Source organism: Macaca thibetana, chromosome 6 (assembly GCF_024542745.1).
Source record: "Macaca thibetana thibetana isolate TM-01 chromosome 6, ASM2454274v1, whole genome shotgun sequence".
In the NCBI taxonomy this organism is placed as follows: domain Eukaryota; kingdom Metazoa; phylum Chordata; class Mammalia; order Primates; family Cercopithecidae; genus Macaca; species Macaca thibetana.
In genome coordinates, this window is record NC_065583.1 from 8,506,167 (window position 1) to 8,515,023 (window position 8,857).

Genomic DNA, 8,857 nt, shown 5'->3' on the forward strand with positions numbered 1-8,857 from the left:
TAAACGACGCATTCAGGGTAAGAAAACTCAACCGGCACAGAGAAAAGCAAAACAAAGGAGAAGTGTGGGGCGCCTCCGAGGTGGCAAAGCCAGCGGAGATGAGGGTGGCGCAGGCATGAGCTCTCCATGCCCAGAGCGCCAGGGAGGCACCTAGGGGACTCATTTCATTTCTAGTATTTTTAAAAATCGAACAAGAACACGCCGCAGCTTAAAAAAAAAAATTAGAGATAAACAGCGAGGTTAAAAAGAAAAAAATCGGGGAAGGAAGGTAGGTTTATTTTAAAAAGAAAGGAAAAAAAATCAGCTGGGTGGTTCCTGGCAAAGGCGGGCCGGGGCTGGGGGTTCCCAGCACTACAGGCCAGTCCACCGCCTCCCACCCGGCCCCGCCGCACTGACTGGCCCCGCCGTCCCTTCCTTTCCTCGGGTCATTCCCAGCCCGCAGGCACGTGTTCGGCCAAATCAGAATGGCTCCTGTCGTTTTATTTTGTTTAGATTTCACCTTAAGTGGACGCCACGTTGTGTATCTAAATACCTGTATTTTTAACAGACGCGCAGAAGCCGCAGGGTTCACCGCAGACTCTCTTCACTCGGTCCCGCGCGAGAGTAGCACCGTCTTCCCCGCAGCGCCGGCCCCTCGCATCCTCACGGGAGCATTCCTGGCTCAGGCCCTGCGCTTCTCTGCCGCAGGCAACAACCTTGTGGCCCTTAAGGCTTGCTGACTCCCCTACCAGGCTGAGCTCCTGGAGAAAGGGACCTGTGGCCTGCGTTTAATTTATCACTCTCAGAATTTACCGCGTGCCAGGCACTGTTCTGAGCTCTTTACAAGTGAACCCATTTAATCCCTTTTTATGCCTCTGGGTTCTCGTGAGGAAACAGATGAAGGATTCATTTTAAACCCAGAAAGGAGGAGTATGTTGCCCAGGGTCACACAGCTGGTCAGTGTCAGAGCTTGGTTTCAAGCCCAGGCAGGCTGGTTCCAGAGCCCCAGTACGTGGTGTGATCCCATCCCCAGTTCAGGACTGGCAAAGAGTAGGCGCCAAGAAATGTTTGTCTATTAAAGTGTACACACATGATATTAGCTAACAACTCCTGGATGATTTCTATGTGCTAGGCACAACAAATGACGAGAGAAGCACGCTTCTTTTTTTTTTTTTTTTTTTTTTTTTTAGACAGAGTCTGGCTGTGCCGCCCAGGCTGGAGTGCAGTGGCGTGATCTTGGCTCACTGAAAGCTCCGCCTCCCGGGTTCACGCCATTCTCCTGCCTCAGCCTCCCGAGTAGCTGGGACTACAGGCGCCCGCCACCTCGCCCGGCTAGTTTTTTTGTATTTTTTAGTAGAGACGGGGTTTCACCGTGTCAGCCAGGATGGTCTCGATCTCCTGACCTCGTGATCCGCCCGTCTCGGCCTCCCAAAGTGCTGGGATTACAGGCTTGAGCCACCCCGCCCGGCCAAGAAGCACGCTTCTTAACTCCCTTTGAGCCTGAGAGGAATCTCAGACAGGATGGTGGCAGCTGGGACTCCAGGGATGCAGCCTGGCCCTCTTGCTGCGTCTCAGAGGAGAGCTTACCCCAGTGGTGGGCAGTGAAGACACCCGAGGGCACCCTCAGAGCACCATGGGCTCCCCACCCTGCCGCAGCCCACAGCTGCGTGGAATAACAGTATGGATTATTGCCTAACATCTGTTGGTGCTTACTTTGTGCCAGGCCCAGGGCTAAATGCTTACCCTGCAAATCTCATTCTGTCATTTTCCAAGGAGGAAATTGAAACCCAGAGAAGTTAAAAACATCACCTACCTAAGGCCACTCCAGTAGTGTGGAGTAGGGAAACTGGTGCTGGAATCCAGATGGTTCCAGAGAGCCCTAGATCTTCAACCCACTCTCAGCAGCAACCAAACTTGCCCGAAGACACAAACTGCCTGGAGGCCGGGACAAACCCCAACCCCTGCCTGCCCCAGCTCCCTTGAATTGGACTCCCCAGGGACAGGCCCTGCGGGACTGCATTGGTGTCCAGGTGATTCTCATCATTTGGCAGGTTGGAGAACCACAACCGCTACCAGCAGAGGCCCCAGACTGCCCAGGCTCCAGTTCTTGAGGGCCTGCGGGAAACTGGAGTCAGATTTCCCCCTCTCCAGGCCCTGCTCTTCTATCTCAGGGTCTCTGTGTGTTTGCTGTGATCCAGTGGCTGAGACACAAGCCAGGCAGCCCTGGGGACCCTGGGCAGGAGAGTGGAATGGTGGAGGCTGGGAGAGAGAGACTCTGGGACATGCCTGTCTCAGTCTGGACCCCAAAGCCATCCCTGTGGCTTGTGAAGCTCAGGTCCTGCCAGTGCTGCTATGGAGAGAAGAGCAATTTGGGAGGACTATTCAGAGACAGTTCATTTGTTCTACCCAGATCCTAAACTCCACATCAGAGTCCTGCAGGAAGTAGACTAGGGACAAACCAGCCTCCATGGGGGCTTATAGTATGCCAGGCTCTCTGTGTGAGCTCACTGACGCCTTGAAATCTGCTGTTCATTGTGGAGTCCATTTTACAGATAAAGAAAGTGAACCTTAAAATGGTTTTGTTGGGGCCGGGCGCAATGGCTCATGCCTGTAATCCCAGCACTTTGGGAGGCCCAGGTTGGCGGATCACGAGGTCAGGAGATTGAGACCATCCTGGCTAACACAGTGGAACCCTATCTCTACTAAAAATACAAAAAATTAGCTGGGCGTGGTGGCAGGCGCCTGTAGTCCCAGCCACTCGGGAGGCTGAGGCAGGAGAATGGCCTGAACCCAGGAGGCGGAGCTTGCAGTGAGCGGAGATCCTGCCACTGCACTCCAGCCTGGGAGGCAGCGTGAGACTCTGTCTCAAAAAAAAAAAAAAAAAAGGTTTTGTCGGGCCAGGCATGGTGGCTCATGCCTGTAATTCCGGCACTTTTGGAGGCTGAGGCAGAAGATTGCTTGAGCCCAGGAGTCTAAGACCAGCCTGGGCAACATAGGGAGACCTTGTCACTACAAAAAAAAATAAAAATAATTAGCTGGGCATGGTGGTGCATGCCTGTGGTCCCAGCTACTCAGGAGGCTGAGGCAGGAAGATGGCTTGGGCCGGGGAGGTCACGGCTGCAATGAGCCATGATTGTGCTGCTGTGCTCCAGCTGCACTCCAATCTGGGCAACAGAGTAAGACTTTGTCTCAAAAAAAAAAAAGTTTTGTCACTTTCCCTATTCCTGAAGTTAGAAAGTAGCCAAGCCAAGTTCCATCACCAAATGCCTGTCTTTCCAGTATACCCCAACCTATCCCCAGTATCTTGAACTCCAGCTTAGCAGACATCTTGAAATGGTCTCATATTAGCCTCACAGCACTCTCCTTACCCCCTGCCCCTGACTGGGTTTCTCTGCCCTCAGCTTTTTGGGTGAGATCTTTAAAATAAGTGGCTATAGGCTGAAGGTGCCTCCTGCAATTAACCAGTTCACCCAGGCCCTGGACCACCAAACTACTCAGTGCTTAAGCTGGCTCACAAGTACAGACCAGAGGCAAAGCAAGAGAAGAAGCAGAGGCTTTTGTACTAGGCCAAGAAGAAAGCTGCCAGCAAAGGGGACATCCCCACTAAGAGACAGCCTGTCCTTTGAGCAGGATTTAACACCGTCACCACCTTTGTAGAGAATAAGAAAGCTCAGCTGGTGGTGATTGCACACAACGTGGATCCCATTGAACTGGTTGTCTCCCTGCGTGCCCTGTGTCACAAAAGGGGGGTCCCTTACTGCATTATCAAAGGGAAGGTAAGACTGGGAAGTGTAGTCAGTCCACAGAAAGACCTGCACCACTGCCGCCTTCACACAGGTTAACTCAGAAGACAAAGGAGCTTTGGCTAAGCTGGTGGAAGCTATCAAGACCAATTACAACAACAGATATGATGAGATTTGCCATCACTAGGGAGGCAATGTCCTGGGTCCCAAGTCTGTGGCTCACATCGCCAAGCTCGAAAAGGCAAAGGCTAAAGAATTTGCCACCAAACTGGGTTAAATGTACACTGTTGAGTTTTCTGTACATAAAAATAATTAATATAAATTTTCCTTCAAACAAATAAAAAATAAAATAAGTGGTTATATGGAAAGGAGTTTGCATTTTCAATTAATGCAACCATTCATTATTCATTATTGTCCTTCTGTGGCCCTTCATAAATTCCCATGCAATTTCAGCAATAGGAAACATGTATTGCTAACAATGTTAGTTTAGCTTTCTCTTTACAAAAACATTTTTAGGGATGGGGTCTTGCTCTGTTGTCCAGGTTGGGCTTGAACTACTGGGCTCAAGCAATCTTCCCACCTCAGCCTCATAAATAGCTGGGACTACAGGTGCTCCACCATGCGTGGCCTCTTCCTGTAAATTAAAAAGAACAGCTTCCCCTTCCCCCCAACGCCAGGCAAATTTGATGCTTAATTATCACCATATTTGTTCTCTCTGGTGGCTATTTTCACATCTTTCCATGATCCAGATTTCCTAACCACCTAGTGTAAACTCTTCAAAAGCCTTTCAAAAATATTTGAGGCTTAAACAATGTAAATAAATAAATGATGGTTTGAAATATCCCTAAATGTTTTCCAGATTCAGTGCACTCTTAATCAAAGGGCTAAGAGTACATTTGTGTATTCATTACAGAATGAATAAAATGAATATTCACAGCTGAACAGAAACTTCACATGCAAGTGTAGAGATCTAAGAATAGCCAAGAAATTCTTTTTTTTTTCTTTCTTTCTTTTTTTTTTTTTTTTTTTTTTTTTTGATGACGGGGTATCACTCTGTCACCCAGGCTGGAATGCAATGGTGCAATCATGGCTTACTGTGTCCTCGACCTCCTGGGCTCAAGCTATCCTCCCACCTAAGCCTCCTGAGTAACTGGCACCACAGATGCACACCATCACGCCCAGCTAATATGTGTGTGTGTGTGTGTGTGTGTGTGTGTGTGTGTACAGGTGGGGTCTCCCTATGTTGCCAGATTGGTCTTGAACTCCTGAGCTCAAGCAATCCTCCCACCTCAGCCCCCCAAAGCATTGTAAGTTCTGATGTGAGCCACCGAGCCTAGAGTCCAGTCACACAGGCTGGAGTGCAGTGTCATGATCTTGGCTCACTGCAGCCTCAGCCTCCTAGGCACAGGTGAGTTTCCCACCTCAGCCTCCCGAGTAGCTGGGACTACAGGTGCATACCACCATGCCTGGCTAATTTTTGGCATTTTTAGTAGAGATGGGGTTTCAACATGTTTCCCAGGCTGGTCTCAAACTATGGGACTCAAGCAATCCATTTGCCTCAGTCTCCCAAAGTGCTGGGATTATAGGCATGTGCCACTGCACCCAGCCCCAAGACATTCTTCAATAAAGAAATAAGGAAAATGAGGTGGGGGGTTCTTTCCTATCAGTTAACAAGGCTTGTAAAGCTATGGTAGTTAACACTGTGATACTGACACAAGGGCAGAAAAATGGACCAATGAGACAGAATAGAGTGCCTAGAATCAGAAGTACACATATACAATCCATGAAAGGGTTAGTTTTGTTTGGGGAGAGGTGAGATTTGGTTTTTTTATTAAAAGAAAATTTTTTTGAGACAGGATCTTGCTCTGTCACCCAGGCTGGAGTGCAATGGCATGACCACAGCTCACTACCCTCTTTACCTCCCAGACTCACTCGATCCTCCTGCCTCAGCCTCCCAAGGAGCTGGGACTACAGGCGCCACCACACCCAGCTAGTTTTGTTGTTGTTGTTGTTGTTGTTGTTGCTTATTGTTATTGTTGTTGTTTGCAGAGACAGGGTTTTGCCATGTTGCCCAGGCTGGTCTTGAACTCCTGGCCTCAAAGGATCCTCCCACCTTAGCCTCCCAAAGTTCCGGGATTACAGGCAAGAACCACCACACCTGGCCCAGAGGTATTTTTGAAGTTCAGTGGGGAAAGGGTGACCTTTTCTGCAAGTGGTTCTCCAGAAGATTAAAAAAGAGAGAGAGAGAGAACATCATTCACAAAATCAAATCAAGGTTAATTAAAGACCCACCTGTGAAAAGCAAAACTACGTAACACTTAAAAGACAACATAGACAAATATTTTATGACCTTACGGTAAGAAAAGATTACTGAAACATGACTCCAAAAAGCACAACCCTTAAAGGAACAGCTGGACTACATTAAAATTAAAAATCTACACTGAAGCCCAGGAGTTAAATCCATACTCCCCAAGACACCGCACAAAGAGTGAAAAGACAAGTCAGGCCACAAAGTAGAAGATATTTGCAATACAGCCCACAAAAAATATAGCCCACAAAGCATTAGCACCAGAATAGATTGTGAAAACCTGACACTCCTCCCGGCCACTGCACTCCAGCCTCTCTGACTTCCTTACTGTTATTCCAACAAGCCTGGCAATTCCTGCCTCAGAGTCTTTGCACTGGCTGTTCCCTTTGCTTGGAATGTCCTTCCCCCAGAATGGCTGCCTGGTGAATTCCTCATCTGCTTCCAGTGTTTACCTAAATGTCACCTTATCATGAGGTCTGTTCCTAGTACCGTATTTTAAATTGCACTCCTATGCACATGCTCATGCTAGCCCTACATTGCTCTGGTGTGTTTTTTTTTCAATTAGACTTTATCATATCTAACATACTGTTTTGTTCAATGATGTGTATCCCAAGCACCAGAAAGAGAGCCTGGCACTTGTAGGAGCTTAGAGAAAATTGATGCTGAATAAATGAATGAAGACAAATTACCAAAAGGAGGAAAATGGGCAGGAGAAATGAACAGGGATTTCAAGGAAAAGGAAGTACAAATAGCCCCAAAATATATTTAAAAATATACGTTATTTATTACTCAGAAAAACAAAAAGTCATGATGAGACAATAGACTTCATATACCAGATTGGCAAAAATTAGAATTGGGAGAGAGTAAGCATCGATGGGAACTCTTCTTCTGGTAGGGGTGTAACTGAGGCCAAAGACTTTAGAAGCCAGTTTGGCACAACTTAGTAAAGTTGACTACAAGCCTACCCAAGATCCAGCAATTCCTCTTCTAGGAATATACACCAGGGATAGTCTTGCATATGTGTACCTAAAGACATAAGTAATGAAGTTCGAACAGCCTTGAGTGTAAGAGTATGGCCTTGAAACCACCAAATTGCCTATCAAGAGTTGGACAAAGTTATAATTAAGTTGTAGGGAATTCACAGAGTGGAATATTATACAGCAGTGAAAATGAAAGTGCCACAGCCACACTCAACAGCATGAATCAGTCTCAAAGATGAATCAATGCTCTAAGGTGAGCAAAAGAAGCAAGTCACTGAAGAATATAAACGATGTGATTTATTTTACATAATAGTCAAAATAAGTACAACAAAATGATGTTTTAGTTAGGGATGTGCACCTGGATTTCAAAACTATAAAGAAAAACAAGGGAATGGTTAACTCAAAATTCAGATAGTGGTTGCCGCTGGGGGAGAGAAAGAAAATCGCAATGGAACGGAGATTTCAATGGGAGCTGTGGGCCACGTTATTGTCTGTGTCTTGGTCGGGTGATGGGTACTCATGTTCATTTGATTATTCTTTAAGCTACACATATACATGATCTTTATTTTTATTTTACTATGTAACTTTTAATTGAGGTAAAATTTACAGTAAAGTGCGTAAGTCTTAAGTGTTCAGCTCCACCTAGTTTTACAAACTATAATACTCTTTTGTGTATGTATGTAGCATACTGTTTTTCACGATTTTTTTTGAGACGGAGTTTCGCTCTTGTTGTCCAGGCTGGAGTGCAATGGTATTATCTCAGCTCACCGCAACCTCCACCTCCTGGGTTCAAACAATTCTCCTGCCTCAGCCTCCCTAGTGGCTGGCATTACAGGTATGCACCACCACGCCTGGCTAATTTTTGTATTTTTAGTAGAGATGGGGTTTCTCCATGTTGGTCAAGCTGGTCTCAAACTCCCGGTCTCAGGTTATTCGCCCACCTCAGCCTCCCAAAGTGTTGGGATTACAGGCATGAGCCACCGCGCCTGGCCATATTTCACAATTTTAACATGCATTTCCAAAATTAATCATGGACTTTCACTACTTCACTTAGAATCAGAAGACTCCACTTAAGATAACTATATATACACACGCACACACACACATATATAAATATTTTAAACAAAGTCTTGCTGTTACCCAGGCTGGAATGCAATGGTGTGAACATAGCTCACTGCAGCTTCAAACTCTTGGGCACAAGCAATCTTCCTATGTCAGCCTCCTGAGTAGCTACTACTATAGGCGCTCACCACCACACCCAGCTAATTTTTAAACTTTTTGTAGAGATGGAGGTCTCCCTTCGTTGCCCAGGCTGGTCTAGAACTCCTGAACCCAGGCCGGGCGCGGTGGCTCAAGCCTGTAATCCCAGCACTTTGGGAGGCCGAGACGGGCGGATCACGAGGTCAGGAGATCAAGACCATCCTGGCTAACACGGTGAAACCCCGTCTCTACTAAAAAATACAAAAAACTAGCCGGGCGAGGTGGCAGGCGCCTGTAGTCCCAGCTACTCGGGAGGCTGAGGCAGGAGAATGGCGTAAACTCGGGCGGCGGAGCTTGCAGTGAGCTGAGATCCGGCCACTGCACTCCAGCTTGGGCAACAGAGCGAGACTCCGTCTCAAAAAAAAAAAAAAAAAATAGAACTCCTGAGCCCAAGTGATCCACCCACTTCGGCCTCCCAAAGTGCTGGGATGACAGGAATGAGCTATAACATTGTCAGAAAAAATTATGACCCTTGTGCCTAATCAAATCATAATTCATTTTTCTCCCTTTCAAAAGTTAGTACAGAAATGCATTTATAACCAAATTTATGAGATTAAATAAGCACACTTTCATCATTTACTCAAGTT

At 46.9% G+C, this 8,857-nt stretch overlaps 1 pseudogene; it reads left to right on the forward strand.

Annotated features, from left to right (window-relative positions):
• The first annotated feature begins 1,612 nt into the window (after positions 1-1,612).
• On the forward strand, positions 1,613-3,999 carry LOC126956081 (60S ribosomal protein L7a-like; annotated as a pseudogene).
• The last annotated feature ends 4,858 nt before the right edge of the window (positions 4,000-8,857 follow it).